At 45.3% G+C, this 18,150-nt stretch overlaps 1 pseudogene; it reads left to right on the top strand.

Moving 5' to 3' along the window:
- Positions 1 to 775: 775 nt before the first annotated feature.
- LOC137365658 (probable G-protein coupled receptor 139) lies at positions 776 to 17,933 on the top strand (annotated as a pseudogene).
- Positions 17,934 to 18,150: the final 217 nt, after the last annotated feature.

The raw sequence follows: 18,150 nt of genomic DNA on the forward strand, positions 1-18,150 counted from the left end.
TATACTAGGGGCAATTTATAATGTCCAATTTACCTATCAACCTGCAAGTCCTTTGGCATGTGGGAGGAAATCCACGCAGACACAGGCAGAACTTGCAAACTCCGCACAGGCAGTACCCAGAACTGAACCGGGGTCGCTGGAGCTGTGAGGCTGCGGTGCTAACCATATGCCACCCTACTGGATTGATGGTTCTGCATTAAAACACAATGAATATTAGTTTGTGGCACTTAATTAGTTGCTGATGCTGTATTCGTTGAATCCTGCAATGCATCGTCCCACATAACCCGTTTTAATGCTGTAACTGAATGTCTACAGTTAAAGTGGTGAGCCACATCTGAGAGTGCAGTAGATTAACTCCAAGAGAGACATTCTATCAGTTAAAGTGTAAGTATTCGATGGTCTACAGTCGAGTGAAGGACATCAATGAAACAATACGAGATAGAGAGATGACACTGATGATGTTTTAAAGAACAAAGTCATTGCTGGGAGAAAAGAGGTTCGAGTTTTCTATTTATTATTAAATGTGGCCAAAAGTGTGCAGTTTATGTCGTTTTCTAATTCAATCTCACAACCTAATATATTCTGTCAGTACATGAACTGAACTCGATGTCGTAATCTATTTGTTCAAATTTAAATGCAACTGTGAACAATGTTGCAACCTCAATATCCCAGTGGTGATCCCACAGGGTATAAATTAAAGACTGCGGGAAGGTATTTCTTCAGAGATCAGTGACCTTGAGTGCAGCACAAAGGGATAGATCTTTTCACACAGAAAATGCATCAACCAATTGACAGCATTGTGAAAACGTATTGCACAATCCTTGCCATCATTGGGGTTCCAGGTAAGTGACTATAACTTGCTGTCTAAATCTATGTGGGATATGGACTCTGCTTTCACTCTATGATGTTGACAACACACGGCGATCTAGTGGTCGCCACTATACAGACACATGTTTCAAGATATAATTACCTTACGTCAAAAAGTTTGAATACTGTCCATTTTTTAAATTATTATATGTCCTTTTATGTCAACTGTCAGTCTCCTTTCAAACCCTCTCGTTGCTTCTTTTAAATGATTTTTCAATTCCACGCTGAACCTGAAATATTCAGCCTGGTTCTCGGTTATATTATCCCCATACATCTGTCATAAGCATACTTCTTCATTTGCATCTTAATCGTCAGCGAGGGAGTTCTGGATTTCTTTGCCCCAGCTTTTCCCTTCATTGGAATTTATCTGGACTGTGTCTGGACTATCTTCTTTAAAGTAGCCAATTGTTCAATTACCATTTTGTTTTCCTGCCAAACTTTGCTACCAATTTGTCTGGGTCAGATCTGTTCTTATGCTATTGAAGTTGGCTTACACCCAGTTAATGATTCTTATTCTGGATTGTTGCTTGTGCATTTACATAGCTAACATAAACCTTATGATACAATGATCACTGTTCCTTAATTACTTCTGTACTAACACTGGATCCGGATGGCCCTCTGTTCCTCCCAGAATCAGGCTTTGAAACATTCTCCTGAGCACATTCTAGGGATCCTTGACTCTCTCTTCCCTTTAAACGACGACTATTCTAAATCTATATTCGAGTAAGTAAAGCCCCCATTATAATTCCTTGAAAATTCTTGCACCTCTCTGAAATGTCCTGGCAATTTTTCCTCTACGTCCTTCCCACCAGCTGGTATCTTTTAGACTAACCTGAACAATTAAATTGCACCAGTTTTGTTCCTTCACTCGAGCTTTTTATATTCTGTCTATAAAGCCTCTGGGATGTCCTCCCGTTCCAGCACAGCAATGTTCCTTTAATTAATGCTGCCATCCATTCCTTTTCCTTCCTTTCCTATCTTTCCTGGACACCTTGTATCCAGGAATATCTAATACCCATTCCTGCCCTTCTTTAAGACAGGTCACCGTCATAACCACAGCTTCATATTTACACACAGCACCCTACACCTTTCACACATCCATCATATTCACCACACTCCGTCTATTCACATCCATACAAAGTAACCTGAGTTACACGTTATCATTTTCTTCCTTACCCTCAACCCTGCCGAACGGACAAATATGTCAGAGCAGCTAGTGCAGGAATCCCAGAGGTCATGATACCTTCTGACCAGTATTCAGTTCTGAGTACTGATGAGAGAGAGGGTTCCTCTGGAGAGTTATGTCTCTGAATGTCATGGCTGAGTCAGCTCTGCTGGGATGGAGAAAAATGGACAAGAGGTCAATAGTGGCAGGGGAATATTAGAATATTTAGAATATTGCGTGCAATTCTGGTCGCCACACGACCAGAAGACGTGGAGGCTTTGAAGAGTGTACAGAGGAGGTTTACCAGGATGTTGCCTGGTCTAGAGGGCATTAGCTGTGAGAAGAGGCTGGAAAAACTCGGATTGTTGTTGCTGGAACGACGGAGGTGGAAAGGCGACATGATAGAGGTTTACAAAGTTATGAGCGGCATGGACAGAGTGGATAGTCAGAAGCTTTTTCCCAGGGTGGAAGAGTCAGTTACTTGGGGACATAGGTTTAAGGTGCGAGGGGCAAAATTTAGAGGGGATGTGCGAGGCAAGTTTTTTACACAAAGGGTGGTGAGTGCCTGGAACTTGCTGCCAGGGGAGGTGGTGGAAGCAGATACGATAGCGACGTTTAAGAGACATCTTGACAAATACATGAATAGGAAGAGAAATAAGGGATATGGGCCCCGTAAGTGCAGAAGGTGTTAGTTTAGGCAGGCATCAAGATCGGCACAGCCTTGGATTGCCGAATGGCCTGTTCCTGTGCTGTACTGTTCTTTGTTCTTTGTTCTTTGTTTGAGATTCTATGATCAGAAGAACAGATAGACATTTCTGTGTTCACAGATATGATTCTAGGATGGTATGTTGCCTTCCTGGTGCAAGGGTCTTGGGTATCACTGAACAGCTACAAAATTATCGCGACGGTGAGGGTGCACAGCAGCAGGTCGTGGTCCACGTTGGTACCAATGACATTGGTAGAAAGAGGGATGATGTCCTGAAAAATAATTTACGGAGCTCGGTAGCAGATTAAAAAGTAGGACCTCAAAGGTTGAAATCTGTATTTGCTTCTTTCGGTGCCACGGGCTAGTGAATATATTAATTGGAAGTTAGAGCAGATGAATGCGTGGCTGGGGAGATGGCGCAGGAGGGAGGGCTTTAGATTCTTGGATCATTGGGTCTGTTTCTGACGAATGTGGGACATGCATAAGATGGACGGGTTGCACCTGAACGAGAGTGGTACCAACATCCTTTCTGGGAGGTTTTCTAGTTCTGTTGTTGGGGGGTGTGGGGGTTTGCGGCGGGTGATGGTGGTTAAACTAATTTTGCAGGGAGCTGGGATGCAGAGTGGAAGCACAGTAGGGAGTGATGAACAATGAAATGTAAATGTGAAGCTATGTGAGTACGGAGGACAGGGTAAATGTACACCTGTTAAAGCTCAGGCAAATAATGCAAGGCTGGATTGTATCTATTTTAATGCAAGGAGTCTTACTAGTAAATGCAGATGAATTGAGGGCGTTGATTAATATATGGAAATATGATATTATTGCTATCACTGAGACATGGTTGATAGAAGTGCAGCACTAGCTGCTTAAAGTCCCAGAGTATAGAATATTTAGACGTGAAAGGGGAGGGGATAAAAGAGGAGGTGGCATTGCACTGTTGATGAAGAGACAATTACTGCAGTAAGGAGAGATGATATCCTAGAAGATTCCTCTAATGAGGCCATGTTGGTAGAACTCAAAAAACAAAAAGGGGGCTATTATTTGGCTGGGAATGTACTGCAGGCCTCCAAACAGTCGGACAGTGGTAGAGGAGCAGATATGTAGGCAAATCCCAGAGAGGTGCGAGAATAATAGGGTAATAATAGTAGGGGATTTCAGCTTCCCCTATAATAGAGGGAATAGCATTAGTGAAAAAAGCTTAAAGGGGGCAGAAGTCTTCAAGTGCATTTAAGGGAGTTTTTGAGCCAGCACGAAGACGGTCCTACAAGACCAGGCGCAGTAGTGGACCTAATCCTAGGGAATGAAGCTGGAAAAGTGGCAGTGGGGGAACATTTCGGGGATAGTGACCATAACTCTGTATGATTTAAGGTTGTTATGGAAAAGGACATAGAGGGATCGGAAATAAGAGCACTGAATTAAGGGGAACGCAGATTTCAATGTGATGGAACAGGACATGGCCACGTGAACTTGAGAGCAGATTCTCAGAGGAAAGTGAACATCGGACCAGTGGGAGTCATTTAGAAGGTAAATTATGAGGGTTTAGATGCAACATGTTCCTCTAAAGGTGATGAGTAGGACCAACAGGTCAAGGAAACCCTGGATGTCAAGGGAGAGAGAAGATTGGATAAGCGAAAAAAGGAGGCCGATGGCAGATTCAGAACTCTGATAACAGCTGAGGCCCGGGAAGTGTAGAGAAAGTGTAGGGGAGTACTTAAAAAAAGTAATTAGGAGAGCGAAAGGGAGCATGAAAAATCACTGGCAGACAAGATTATGAAAAATCCCAAGGCGTTTTGTAAGGATGTTAGAGGACAACCAGGGAAAAGGTAAGGTCCATTAGGGATCAAAGAGGCAATCTGTATGTGGAGCCGGAGGACATAGGTGAGGTTTTGAACGAGAACTTAACATCTATGTTCACTATGGAGAGTGATCAGGGAGGGGGATTGTTGATATACTTGATCAAATTAGCATTGTAAAGGAGGCAATATTGGCTCTATTAGCGGGCTTGAAGGTGGATGAAACCCCAGGCCCAGATGAGATGTATGCCTGGCTGATATGTGAGACAAAGGAGGAGATAGCGCGGGCTCTGATAGAAATTTTCAGATCCTCTCTGGCCACAGGAGATGTACAGGATGAATAGAGGATAATAAATGTGGTACCATTATTCAAGAAGGGTAGCAGGGATAAACCAAGTAATTACAGGCGAGTGAGTCTAACATCAGTGGTAGGGATTGATCAGGGATAGCCAGCATGGCTTTGATTTTATTTTTTTTTTTGATTTAGAGATACAGCACTGAAACAGGCCCATCGGCCCACCGAGTCTGTGCCGACCATTAACCACCCATTTATACTAATCCTACACTAATCCCATATTCCTACCAGATCCTCACCTACCCCTATATTCCCCTACCACCTGCCGATACTAGGGGCAATTTATAATGGCCAATTTACCTATCAACCTGCAAGTCTTTTGGCTGTGGGAGGAAACCGGAGCACCCGGAGGAAACCCACGCAGACACAGGGAGAACTTGCACACTCCGCACAGGCAGTACACAGAATTGAATCTGGGTCGCTGGAGCTGTGAGGCTGCGGTGCTAACCACTGCACCACTGTGCCGCCCCTTTGTTAGAGGGACATCATGTTTAACAAATTTGATTAGATTTTTCGAGGAGGTGACTAGAGGTGTAGATGAGTGTAAAGCAGTTGATGTTGTCTACATGGACTTCAGTAATGCTTTTGATAAGTTTCCACATGGGAGATTGGTTAAGAAAGTAAAAGCCAATGGGATGCAGGGTAATTTGGCAAATTAGATTCAAAAATTGGCTTAGTGGAAGGAGGCAGAGGGTGATGGTAGCGGGTTGTTTTTTTTGTTAATGGAGACCTGTGAACAGTGGGGTACACACCAATCGGTGCTGGGACCCTTACTGTTTGTAGTGTACATTAATGACTTAGATATGAATCTAAGAAGTACAATCAGCAAGTTCGCAGATGCCACAAAAACTGGTGGTGTCATAAATAGTGAGGAGGAACGCCTTGGACTACAGAATGAGGTCGATGGGCTGGTAAGATGGACAGAGCAGTGGCAAATGGAGCTCAATCGTGAGAAGTGTGAGGTGATGCACTTTGGGAGGTCTAACAAGGCAATGGAATATACAATGCATGGTAGGACCCTAGGGAGTACAGAGGGTCTGAGGGACCTAAGGGTGCTTGTCCATAGATCACTGATGGCAACAGCATAGGTAGATAAGGTGGTTAGGAAGGCGTACGGGATGCTTGCCTTTATTAGCCGAGGCATAGAATATAAGAGGCAGGGAGGTTTTGGTGGAGCTGTACAAAACGCTGGTTAAGACACAGCTGGAGTACTGTGTACAGTTCTGGTCACCACATTATAGAAATAATGTGATTGCAATGGACAGGGTGCAGAGGAGATTCACCAGGCTGTTGCCTGGGCTGGAGAATTTAAGTTAGGAAGACAAACTGGATAGGCTGGGGTTGTTTTCCTTGAAGCGGAGAAGGCTGAGGGGCGGACCTGATTGAGGGAGACAAAATAATGAGGGACATTGTTATGATAGATAGTAAGAAACTGTTTGTCTTAGTAGAGAGGTCAATAACTAGGGGGCATAGATTTAAGGCAAGGGGCAGAATGTTTGGAGGGGAGTTGAGGAGAAATATTTAAACCCTGAGGGTGATTGGAATCTGGAATGCCTGAAGAGGTGGTGGAGGCAGGAACGCTCATGACATTCAAGAAATTTTTAGATGAGCACTCAAAACGCCATAACAAACAAGGCTACGGCCCAAGTGCGGGGAAATGGGATTAGTTAGGACAGGTGCTTGATGATCAGCGCAGGCGCATTGGGCCGAAGGGCCTGTTTCTGCATTGTAAAACTCTATGACTTTATGATTCTATAACACACTGAATAACATGCAATTACCGAATCTATTACTACCTGTCCCTCTGGGTGTTAGGGGCAGCTTGGTTTTGCTCTCTGATATTACCTTTTTCATGCTATATCCCCGTCAAGACAGCTTAAACCCTTCCCAGTAGCACACGCAGGTCGCCACATAACGTATGCCGCTCCGGGAGCTTGTATGAATCCTAAGTATGTTGGCATTGCACGTAATTATTGTTCACACTTTAGTTACTTGAATGTTGATTAATTCCCTTACACCAAACCGGTCCTACGGATCCATAGGTCATGAGTGCTGCATTTTATTATATTAATATTGTACATGATGAGCATTGGGACTGTGTTAATTGAATCATTCAGTTCTGTACCCGATTACGGTTTGACTGCTCAGTTCTTGACTAATATGGACGTTTATACACCTGCAACTTGTACCAATCTCAGCACTTAGCTAAGTGAGATGTGTCGCTGTGAGGAGAGACACCTGCAACTGAGCAACATACACATCGAGATTTCATAACACAGCGAACGAACAGAAGGCAGCAAATAATAATATGTTACAAAGCCCACAGCTTCGGGAACCATGGCGTGGCAAGTTGGCAGAAGACTTTTGGCTGCTGTCTGCCAACGAGGCTGACGCCAAGAGTTCCCGTTCCTTCCTCCCAGCGGCGACGAGGCTTTGTGCTGGCTCCTCACCACTGGACAACGGCCCTGGATTAAAATATTTAAATTAATGACATGAATGAATTTAAATCAGGTTACCTTAAATCTTCCAGGGCCACCACGATCTTCTGTATGTCGGCCAGCTGTCCCATACTTTCAATTCCCGGTCTGGGATACTGGTGGGGAGCGGGGAGGTGTTAAAATGTTTATTACCGGCAGGGACGTGGTCAAATAAACACAATGGGTGTCGGGGATGGTAGGAAGGGGTGAACTTTAAACTTTGTGCAGTGGATGGAGTGGTTGGCGGTGCAGATCAGAGTTTAAGTTAATAGTTTTGGAGGAAAGGGCGAATAGTTAATGTCACTGTTTTTGGGGGGTGGGAAACGGGCGCCAGAAATGCTATGTTTTTTGGGGAGGCGGTGTATCTTTAAATATTTAAATAATCGGGAAGGGCTGACGTCCCTTTAAATTGGCGCCAGTGCCTGCACACAGGCAGCTGATGCCATTGGTGATGGGGGAGCGGTCCGCCGCGATTCTTTAAATGAAGCGCCCTGCTGGAGACAGTGGTCGCGATTTTGCTTGCAGTCCGTCGTTTTTTTTCAGCTCACTGCTGAGGTCGGCATAGGGCTTTTAAAATGCAGCCAAAATGTGCACTTCTCTCAGTTCTTGTATCATTCCAGTTAAAATAATTGATCCGTGCTCTGTTTGTAATATCGTGAGCAGGACTGTACTCAATACACTAAGAATTGTAATAAAAGCAAAATACTGCGGATGCTGGAAATCTGAAACAAAAACAAGAAATGCTGGATTCACTCAGCAGGTCTGGCAGCATCTGTGGAAAGAGAAGCAGAGTTAACGTTTCGGGTCAGTGACCCTTCTTCGGAACTGACAAATATTAGAAAAGTCACAGATTATTAACAAGTGAGGTGGGGGTTGGGCAAGAGATAACAAAGGAGAAGGTGCAGATTGGACCAGGCCACATAGCTGACCAATAGGTCACGGAGCAAAGGCAAACAATATGTTAATGGTGTGTTGAAAGACAAAGCATTAGTACAGATTAGGTGAGAATACACTGAATATTGAACATCAGCAAGTGCAAACCTGAAGAAAAATAACCTGAAAAAAACAGTGGGTAAGCAAACTGAACCAACTAAGATGAAATGAAATAAATGCAAAAAAAGATTGTAAAAAATGTAAAAAGGAATGCAAAAAAAAGGAAGAAAAAATAACTAAAAATGACTAAAAATGAAAGTAAAGTGGGGGGCTGTCATGCTCTGAAATTATTGAACTCAGTGTTCAGTCCGGCAGGCTGTAGTGTGCCTAATCGGTAGATGAGATGCTGTTCCTCGAGCTTGCGTTGATGTTCACTGGAACACTGCAGCAATCCCAGGACAGAGATGTGAGCATGAGAGCAGGGGGCAGTGTTGAAATGGCAAGCAACCGGAAGCTCTGGGTCCTGCTTGCGGACTGAGCGGAGATGTTCCTCAAAGCGGTCACCCAGTCTGCGCTTGGTCTCCCCAATGTAGAGGAGACCACACTGTGAGCAGCGAATACAGTATACTACATTGAAAAAAGTACAAGTAAATCGCTGCTTCACCTGAAAGGAGTGTTTGGGGCCTGGGATAGTGAGGAGAGAGGAGGTAAATGGGCAGGTCTTACACCTCCTGCGATTGCAAGGGAAGGTGCACTGGGACGGGGACGAGGTGGTGGGGTAATGGAGGAGTGGACCAGGGTGTCACGGAGGGAACAATCCCTTCGGAATGCTAACAGGGGAAGGGAGGGGAAGATGCGACTGGTAGTGGCATCACGCTGGAGGTGGCGAAAATGGCGGAGGATGATCCTTTGGATATGGAGGCTGGTGGGATGAAAAGTGAGCACAAGGGGAACCCTGTCACGGTTCTGGGAGGGAGGGGAAGGGGTGAGGGTAGAGGTGCGGGGAATGGGTCGGACACGGTTGAGGGCCCTGTCAACCACAGTCGGGGGAAATCCTCGGTTGAGGAAAAAGGAGGTCATATCAGAAGCACCGTCATGGAAGGTAGCATCATCAGAGCAGATGCGTCGGAGACGGAGAAACTGGGAGAATGGAATGGAGTCCTTACAGGAGGTAGGGTGTGAAGAAGTGTAGTCGAGGTAGCTGTGGGAGTCAGTGGGCTTATAATGGATATTGGTGGACAACCTATCCCCAGAGATGGAGACAGAGAAGTCGAGGAAGGGAAGGGAAGTGTCAGAGATGGACCATGTAAAGGTGAGAGAAGGGTGGAAATTGGAAGCAAAGTTGATAAAGTTTTCTAGTTCGGGGCGGGAGCAGGAAACGGCACCGATACAGTCATCAATGTACCGGAAAAAGAGTTGGGGGAGGGGGCCTGAGTAGGACTGGAACAAAGAATGCTCGACATATCCCACAAAAAGACAGGCATAACTAGGACCCATGCGGGTACCAATAGCGACACCTTTTACTTGAAGGAAATGCATGGAGTTGAAGGAGAAGTTGTTCAATGTGAGAACAAGTTCAGCCAGGCGGAGGAGGGTGTTGGTGGATGAGGACTGGTTGGGCCTCTGTTCCAGGAAGAAGCGGAGAGCCCTCAAACCATCCTGTTGGGGGATGGAGGTGTAGAGCGATTGGACGTCCATAGTGAAGAGGAGGTGGTTGGGACCAGGAAACTGGAAATTGTCAAAATGACGTAGGGCGTCAGAAGAGTCACGGATGTAGGTGGGAAGAGACTGGACCAGCGGAGAAAAGATAGAGTCAAGATAGGAAGAAATAAGTTCAGTTGGGCAGGAGCAGGCTGACACAATGGGTCTGCCGGGACAGTCCCGTTTGTGGATTTTGGGAAGGAGGTAGGAGCGGGCTGTCCGGGGTTGCGGGACTATGAGGTTGGAAGCTGTAGAGGGAAGATCTCCAGAGGAGATGAGGTCAGTGACAGTCCTTTGGACGGTGGCTTGATGTTCGGTGGTGGGGTCATGGTCCAGAGGGAGGTAGGAAGAGGTGTCTGTGAGTTGGCATTGAGCTTCTGCAAGGTAGAGGTCGGTACGCCATACAACAACAGCACCACCCTTGTCCGCAGGTTTGATGACCATGTCGGGGTTAGGCCTGAGAGAATGGAGTGCCTCAAGTTCAGAGGGGGACAGGTTAGAGTGAGTGAGGGGGGCAGAGAAATTGAGACGACCAATGTCTCGCCGACAGTTTTCAATGAAGAGATCAAGAGCGGGTAAGAGGCCAGGGTGAGGGGTCCACGTAGAGGGAGAATGCTGGAGGCGGGTGAATGGGTCTGCTGGTCGGGGGGAGGACTCCTGGTCGAAGAAGTGAGCCCGGAGGCGGAGGCGACGGAAGAAGAGCTCAACGTCATGCCGAGCGCGAAATTCATTGAGGTGGGGGCGTAAGGGGATAAAACTGAGACCTTTGCTGAGTACAGAACACTCAGCATCAGAGAGGGGGAGGTCAGAGGGTATAGTGAATACACGGCAAGGGGTCAGATCAGAAGGGGTGGGGTCAGAGGGAAGTGAAGCGGAAGGAGGATCTGGAGGGGCATTAGTCCCCATCAGCTGCTGGAGCTTGCGTTCCTTAACACCTGAAAGGAAGAAAAAAAGTTTTTTGTTAATGCGTCGGATGAGATGTAAGATGAGATGAAACTGCGGAGTAGAACAGATTTGAGATAAGGTGAGACGGTGCTGCTGGAGAGAGAGGTCCAGTGTGTGCATATGGCGGTGCATAGCACTGAGTGTGGATCTCAGGATGCGGCGAGAGTAGCAGTCCGAGGAACGTTGTATTTCTCGGAGATACCTGTGATCCTGGGTGGTTTCAAAGCATGATGGGTGAAACCGCAGTTGGAATCCACGTGGAATCAGTCGGAGCCGGAGACAGTCACTGAGGAAGGAGATGTGGCTGTGAAAACGAGTTTTGGTAGATAACTTATCAAACACCAGGAGGGAAATAGAAAGCAATGAAGGTGAACAAGGTAAAAGAGACAAACGAAAATCCCGTCGGAGAGAAGAGCAGAACTTCTTCAAGGTAGGCATTCCTGGAAGAGAAGTGGCAGTGAATTAAACACTAAAATAAAAGCAAAATACTGCGGATGCTGGAAATCTGAAACAAAAACAAGAAATGCTGGATTCACTCAGCAGGTCTGGCAGCATCTGTGGAAAGAGAAGCAGAGTTAACGTTTCGGGTCAGTGACCCTTCTTCGGAACTGACAAATATTAGAAAAGTCACAGATTATAAACAAGTGAGGTGGGGGTTGGGCAAGAGATAACAAAGGAGTAGGTGCAGATTGGACCAGGCCACATAGCTGACCAATAGGTCACGGAGCAAAGGCAAACAATATGTTAATGGTGTGTTGAAAGACAAAGCATTAGTACAGATTAGGTGTGAATATACTGAATATTGAACATCAGCAAGTGCAAACCTGAAGAAAAACAACCTGAAAAAAACAGTGGGTAAGCAAACTGAACCAACTAAGATGAAATGAAATAAATGCAAAAAAAATTGTAAAAAATGTAAAAAGGAATGCAAAAAAAAGGAAGAAAAAATAACTAAAAATGACTAAAAATGAAAGTAAAGTGAGGGGCTGTAATAATTGTAATTGTAATAATTGTAATAATACGGTTTTATATTATTTTTTGATCAGCTCTTTTTGTTTATGAATTCTATTCCTGGAGAAATGGACTCCAATTCATTATTTGCATTTTATGGCTCTGTGTCCACTTTTGCTAGTTAAATGATTTGTGAATCTGTACGATTACATTCCTCCCCGCCCCCCCCCCCCCCACCACCCCCCGCCCCCCAGCCCAGTCAGGCTCTTATTTCCCTTGGAGCATCTGGCAAACTTAGTTATCTGAACAAATTTCAGAAGCTAAACACTTAGTTCAACTAAATTTATTTTTGTTCCTATTTAGTTACACTTTGGGCAACTCTATTAATCAGTATTGATGTTATCAGGCATTATGTTGCTTTCTTCGTCTGTGCGAACTATCCTCTCAACTTGGATTTGTCTGCAATTTTGAAGTTGTGCTTCCTCAGCCCATTTCGATTATACCAACTGTTGCTGTTGCTGTTGCTGTTGCTTTTGGAAAACTACTTTCCACTTGTTGATAATCTGAGTAAATACCGTTAACGCCCTAGTCCCTGCCTCTGTTTGCTTTTTAATCAGTTGTTGCCCAATCGGCTGCTTGTCCCTTAATTCCACGAGCTCCGAGATTGCTCATGAATCTGTGATGAAGTTTCTTATCGAGGACCATGGGAAGATCGCAGTATGTTACATCTACTGCATTAATATTACCTATTTTTTCTGGTAATTATTCAAATAATTCAATAAGATTGGTTAAATATGACCTTTATTTTGGTATATATGCTGATTTCTCCATGATGTTAAGCATTTCTAGAGTATCTTTACAATTATTATTTTGAATAAAGACTTCATTATCTTTTCTAAAAGTCACGCTATGAAAACTTTTCAGTAGTTCTTGTATTTGTTCTAGCTTCATCCTTTCTTAAATACGAGAAACACATTAGCTGTCTATTGGTTCTCTAGCATTGTTGCTTCTTTGTGGATTATTAATGGACTATCTAATGTTTCTTTAGCAGGTGTGGGTACAATGCATCTGAACAAGAGGTCTTTTTATTATTCCATCAAATACTTCATCACTTCCATCCATAAATGTTTTGAAGTTGGGTTTATTCCTTATTAGTCACAAGTTTAGTCCCTCCCCTCAGAGATCTATCTCCCTTCTTCGGACTACGAAACTTCATCCACTGTTTTATTCTGACCCGACTGTCTCACAACACATGTGACGTCCTTTATGAGCTTGGAGCTGTGACCCAGTGGTCCATTTATATTTCTGTGCATGTAAATCTGTATCCTCTTGTCCAACGTTCAGTAAACCGTATCGGTCCTTTAACTCACAGTGAATGTGATTTCTCTGGACAGGAAACATAAGGCCACTCACTGGCCAGTTACCATTCACCATATTCTGCTGATGCATTCTGCGGGCCCTATTTGGAATTCTTAGTTTAGTTTCATTCACTCGTGGGACTCATCTCTTCCTCAACTGCTCTGTTCTGGAAATGAAAACACTTGCAGGGTTCTGACTCTCATTAATGTGCAAGGGCCCTGTTCCAAGCTATAGGTGTGTGGTCATCGGATGAAAACACTGGGATCTTCCACACTCAAGTCATGCCACTATGGGAACGTTTTATGTGTTCCTGCGATGCTATCTTTGCATAGGATATGTGCACAATTATTTGTTACAATTATACTCAAGAGCCCTCCCTCATATATACTATTTGTCTGATATTTGTTATGAATGTGAATCTGCCATTTCCTTCTTTTGCCTTGACCTGGCAAATTTCATAATCTTTTCATTTACACCTGTCCATCAACTTCATGTGGTCCGTTCCTGACAATTTCCTTCCATTCGTTGACTTCTCTATGTCTATTCCAGGGATTGGCTGCCTATCAATATCAACTCTATCCCATCGACTCCCACACCTACATCTATTGCACTTTCTGCTTCCTGGAATGATAGTGTTCCAATCTCCCATTTTCTTAAACTCCATTCCCTCTGTTATGAGAATGCTAATTTCCACACCAGTGCTTCTGAAATGTCTTCATTTTTCCTTGATGAGAATGACCCTACACTATGGTTAACAGCACTCGACCATAACAATTCTATTAACTGCGTTACTGATTTCACCCCTTCTTCTCCCTTCCAAAAAATACAATAATATTGCCCTTCGCCTGATCATCCACCCCGTCAGACTCCACATTCTAGGCGTCAACCTCCATATTTGTGTCACATCCAGTTTACTTATCGAGAAACCAAAGTGTCTCCTCCGCTCCTGCTGCCCGCCCCTTTGACGAGCTGGTTCACTCTTCCAGAACCCCCCAACATCAGCTCTCTTCCCCAGGTACCTTGATCATGAAGTGCAGGTGATGTAAACGCCTGCAAGTTTCCTTCTTTCCACCACATTGAACAAAGCCCGAAAGACTGCTTTCTGGTTAAGCAGCGATTACCTTGTACTTCTTTCACATTCATCAGCGCATTAATGCTCACGATGCAGTCTCCTGGATATTGGGAGAGAACCAAACGCAAATTGGGTACTTTTTTTTCTAAACTACTCCATTTATTCTACAACCATGCCAATCAGCTTCCGATCAATTGCCATTTTAATTCCACATCACACTCCCACTCAGCCATCTCTGCCCTAGACCTACTATTCTCTTCCACTGAAGATCAATAAGGAACAGATCCATATTTTCTCAAGGCTGCGTTTGCTGACAAAGCACCCAATAGACAGCGCACAACTTGCACATGTGCAAATGCAGCCTCATGCACTGAGACGTTTTGTCGCTGCTGCCAGTAGCATGAGATGGCACTGCTCAATTTATCACAAAAATGCAAAGAAATGAAACCAAAAGGCGATAAGTGTCTCGCCGCTTCCTCCGCTCTACTTTGCCTTTGTTCCCCGTTCCCTAAAGCTTCTGGTCTCTGCTCACTATAGCTTCTGGTCTCCGCTCCTGATTCCTGCAACGTGTTAATTAATTTTATTGACGATTATTTCTGGACATATACCCGAATTTTAAACCAATGAACATTTTGAAAAGAAATTTTTGGACTTCAGAACAGATGCATCCTGCGAGATCTTGTTCAGCATGTTTGTGAGTGCAATCGAACAGCATCTATGGCCTCGCCACTTCTTCCCCCTCGGCCGCTCGCTCACCGCTCCCTCCCGCTTGCAGTGTCCCTCCCCTTCCCTTCCTATCCCGTCACTCTGTCTTCCCCGCTACACCCGTGTGGGGAAGGAATGCAACAATACTGGGAGGAAGCGTGGAGTGGAAGGAGGAGGGAGCGTGGAGCAAAGGCTCCTACTTTATCACATAGCTTGTTCTGGTAATGGAGAAGGGCTCTATTAAAATCAGTTGGAGTGATGGGGTCTGAGCTGGTGCAAAGGGTCGTGCAATCCCATTTTGCTATGCAGCTGGCAGTCTACCCGCTGGAGGTCTACCCTCCGTTCTCTCTCTCTTTCTGGGCCACAGGAGCCTTCTCTTCATTATAAGATTTTACATGCTCTCCTCTCCCTCTGTTACTGTGCTGTAACCATTTACACGTACCAGAACTATTTTTCTGTTTTTAATTGTCCTATAGACCTTTCGCCATCATTCATTTTGTCATTGACTCATGCCTGCACTCAGCGGATGTTACCCACTCCAATACGCTGTGTCTCTCTGTCCCTATCACTTTTTAAACTGTTAATTTCTAATACATTCCAGTTCGGATTAAAAACGATCAGCCTGAAAAGTTAACTTTGTTGTTCTCTCCACAGATGCTGCCTGACCTGCTAAGTGATGTCAACATTCTCTACATTTAATAGATTCACATCAGTTTCATGGTTTTGTTTTTACTGCAAAACATTGGCCTGGATATTAACACGGGTGGATAACACGGCTGGGGAAAGGGGTTTCAGCATGTTAACTTCACAGACCGCCTGAATTACCCGTGATAGGTTTCCCGCTCTTATTGCAGCTTAATTGACAGGTTTGATTTCCCACTGGACCGGGTGGACGCTGGATCAGAGCCCAGTGTGGTCCAAACCATATGCAATGGGCAAGGGGCTGTCGGATATCTTTGGTGTCCCCTCATAACGTTAGGAAAGGAAGAGAGTATTGACATCTGTGATCGCTGACATGTTGACTCCCACCCCTTAGGAGGGGCCTACATCCTGGAGTGTGGTCTGCGTCCCGTGAGGGGCAGGTGGAGTGTCTGGATCATTAAGCCAGTGAAGGGGTCTCGTATGTTGCAGCGCGAAACGAGTACAACAGTCAGTGGCAGGTGAAGGGGAGAGTATGGTCTGTGGCCTCAGGTGCGTTTTTATATCCTGGAGCTTGGTCCGAAACAGCCGGGAGATGGGACCGGGGAGAGGGGGCAAGTCTCTGCTCCTCAACCCGGGGGAGTGCCTCATATGCTTGAGCGTGGTCCGAGTTGGTGAGATCAGAGGAATTTCTTGTCCTCAACACCGAGAGGGATCCCCTATCATGGAGTGATTTCTGAGTACAGGAGGGGGAAGGGACGTGGGTAAGTGTCTGCTCCAAGACACGATAGAACAGCCTGATCCGTATTGTGTCCGAACCCAGGGGTGAGAGGGGCAGTCGACTGATGCTGGGAAGTGTGTCCTATCCACGAGGCGAATCTAATTCCAGTTGGTTGCAATTCCAGAAGGGAACCTCCATCCTGTGAGGGTGTAATCCATGGTGATCCAAAACTAGGCGTGTGTAGAAAACAGGGGTGGAGGGTCTGCTCCTGGGGTTGGACTAATCCCGGGTTGGGAGTGTCCGAACACAGGGACGGGGATGCGGGGTGGTGCCGCGTCTGATCCAGGAAATGTGGTCTGACTACAAATCCTGGGTGTTTTGTTTGTGCAGCGTGAGGTCTAATGGGGACACCTGGACTACAAGATGTAAATCTGTGAATCAGAGACTCCCACTCTCATTAAAATACTTTCATCTCTAACCTGCTTCCTGGGAGCGGTTGTCTGCCTATCTCCTGAGCTGACTTAGTTAAACCCGGACGTAAGTGGGTCGGAGGCGTGTTGGCGTCGGGGTTCCCATCCTCCCACGCCTCTCTTCTCCTTTCTTGGTGCGACGGTCCTGCACTTATTTTCGGTGTCAGACAAGGAGAAAGTTTGATCAGTAAATTTTGTAGTATCTTCTCCCTTCTCTCTTGCAGTTAATTTACTGGCGATTGTGATCCTGTCCAGGAGAAAGTGCGGCCTCTCCACCTGCACCTCTCGCTACCTGGTTGCCATGGCAATGGCAGATCTACTGTTCATTATCACTGAGGTCATACTCTGGCGGATTGGTTATTATTATTTCCCAGTATCTTTCCTATATATCACCCCTGTGTGTAGTGTTATCGCTGTCCTCAGATTTGCAGCCAGGGAGTGTTCTGTTTGGTTCACCGTCACTTTCTACTTTGATAGATTTGTAGCCATTTGTTGCCAGAAGCTGAAAACAAAATATTGCACCAAGAAAACTGCGGCAATGGTTCTATCAACAACCTGCATTCTACTCTGTTTACGAAACGCCCCCTTCTACTTTATATATGAACCTGGAGAGGTAATCGACAATGTACCATGGAATTGTTATACAAATCCAAACTACCATACCGATCCAGGATGGGTGGCATTTGACTGGTTTGATGCGGTTTCAACACCATTGCTGCCATTCGCTTTGATTTTGTTACTCAATGCTCTGACAGTCAGGCATATTTTAGTGGCCAGTCGAGTCCGTAAGGGATTCAGGGGTGAGATCAAGGGCGCGAATCGCAGTGACCCAGAGATGGAGAGCAGAAGGAAGTCTGTGATTTTACTCTTCACCATTTCCGGCAGCTTCATTCTTCTGTGGTCGGTGTATGTTACAGAATTCTTATATTACAACATTGCAGGAACAAATCCCAATGATTACAACAATTCTGAATTCATATTTGAGCAGTCGGATTGATGATGATGAATTTAAGTTGCTGCACAAACACCTTCATTTATGTAGCGACTCAGACAAAGTTTAGAGAGCAGGTCTAGAGCGCAGTGAAATATCCGATTACATCAATTGTCCAATTAATACATGCACACAACAACTGACAGTGACCCAGAGGTACTGCCCAGTTTTGCCAGTCTGTGAATGCAATAATTATTAGCAACTGGAAAGCGATGACCGACAGCGGGATGAGTGGAAGTACACTGGTCGTGTTGGTTTGTGAGTCGTCATACACGCCAAAAGGAGCAGTGCAGCAGGCACTAGGTGACCTTTGGAGGATCCGATGCAAAGGGGCAGGAGGAGATCAGAGGTCCCCTTGTA

This window comes from Heterodontus francisci, unplaced genomic scaffold (assembly GCF_036365525.1).
Source record: "Heterodontus francisci isolate sHetFra1 unplaced genomic scaffold, sHetFra1.hap1 HAP1_SCAFFOLD_218, whole genome shotgun sequence".
NCBI lineage: Eukaryota > Metazoa > Chordata > Chondrichthyes > Heterodontiformes > Heterodontidae > Heterodontus > Heterodontus francisci.